We start from the raw sequence: 2,101 nt of genomic DNA on the forward strand, positions 1-2,101 counted from the left end.
CTCTGCAGCGTCTCAAGAGGGCGTGTCCCACAGTGGTCTTGCCAGTTCCTGTGAACCCACACAGGATGACTCGCCCTGTCTCCTGAAGGATGTCCGATGCCTCCTCCAGATCGTCTGTTTGAACGCATCGCGATCTCTCACTGTCAGCAACGACTTGGCTGTTGGCTGAAATGCAATGAGTACATGACGAATGAAGCGAGACAAGTATACCTTTTGAGGAAAACTTAAAATAATTAAATGTACAGACTATGAATACGCTTTTGTGTGTTTACATTTCTTAGAAATTAAAGAATAATGCATCCACAGTGTTTATTCTATGAATCAATGTGCCTGCTTACAATGTATAGTAAGCATTACGTTTATGAAGCAGACACAGACCGACAGTCAGGCAGACAGTGACAGGCTGACAGTCACTAACACGCACCTTGCACGAAAGACGTCTCTGAATCCTGCAGCTGAGAACGGAGAACTTCCCCCATGCTCAACAACTCTGCTCCTCCTGTGAGATGTAAACAAACAGAGAAATAGAGGTGAACATTTGAATCATCATAAGCAGCAGCAGCATTATAATATCATTATCATCATTAGCGAGTAGCAGCAGCATTATTTTTATTGTTATTTTTTATTTACGAGAATTTATATCGCACACATATCTCACCCCACAAGGCGACTCAAGGCGCATGTTACCTATTAATGCCGTGTGAGATGGAATTTTTTTACACAATATATCACGCATTCACATCGACCAACAAACCTCAAGCCTATTAGGGCGAGCATTCACCTTTCACGGCCTTTATTCCAAGTCACACGGGTATTTTGATGGACATTTTTTATCTATGCCTATACAATTTTGCCAGGAAAGACCCTTTTGTCAATCGTGGGATCTTTAACGTGCACACCAAAAGCATTATCATCATCAATATCATCTGCAGTAGCAGCAGCGATAGCAGTGGTTTGATTTGTGGTTGTAGATCATCAGAACTTGCTGTATATCCAAAACTGAACTTGATTTTCTCCCTATGCTTGTCAACAAATTATTTATTGTTAAAAGTGGCCAAGTTGTCGCTAAAACTCAACAGAATTATTGGGGAGTTCCAGAACCAACACAGAAAGGAAGAAAGATAAATGTCTACTGTAACTTACCCTGTATATCTCTGCCCGTCACGTTGCATGGCTGACTTACCCTGTATATCTCTGCCCGTACGTTGCATGGCTGACTTACCCTGTATATCTCTGCCCGTCACGTTGTATGGCTGACTGATTGATTGATTGATTGACTTACCCCCCTGTATATCTCTGCCCGTCACGTTGCATGGCTGACTTACCCTGTATATCTCTGCCCGTCACGTTGCATGGCTGACTTACCCTGTATATCTCTGCCCGTCACGTTGCATGGCTGACTTACCCTGTATATCTCTGCCCGTCACGTTGCATGGCTGACTTACCCTGTATATCTCTGCCCGTACGTTGCATGGCTGACTTACCCTGTATATCTCTGCCCGTCACGTGGCATGGCTGACTTACCCTGTATATTTCTGCCTGTCACGTGGCATGGCTGACTTACCCTGTATAACTCTGCCCGTCACGTGGCATGGCTGACTTACCCTGTATATCTCTGCCCGTCACGTTGCATGGCTGACTTACCCTGTATATCTCTGCCCGTCACGTGGCATGGCTGACTTACCCTGTATAACTCTGCCCGTCACGTGGCATGGCTGACTTACCCTGTATAACTCTGCCCGTCACGTGGCATGGCTGACTTACCCTGTATATCTCTGCCCGTCACGTTGCATGGCTGACTTACCCTGTATATCTCTGCCAGTCACGTGGCATGGCTGACTTACCCTGTATATCTCTGCCCGTCACGTGGCATGGCTGACTTACCCTGTATATTTCTGCCTGTCACGTGGCATGGCTGACTTACCCTGTATATCTCTGCCCGTCACGTTGCATGGCTGACTTACCCTGTATATCTCTGCCCGTCACGTTGTATGGCTGACTTACCCTGTATAACTCTGCCCGTCACGTTGCATGGCTGACTTACCCTGTATATCTCTGCCCGTCACGTGGCATGGCTGACTTACCCCGTATATCTCTGCCC

The sequence above is a fragment of the Littorina saxatilis genome, linkage group LG15 (assembly GCF_037325665.1).
Source record: "Littorina saxatilis isolate snail1 linkage group LG15, US_GU_Lsax_2.0, whole genome shotgun sequence".
Taxonomy (NCBI): domain Eukaryota; kingdom Metazoa; phylum Mollusca; class Gastropoda; order Littorinimorpha; family Littorinidae; genus Littorina; species Littorina saxatilis.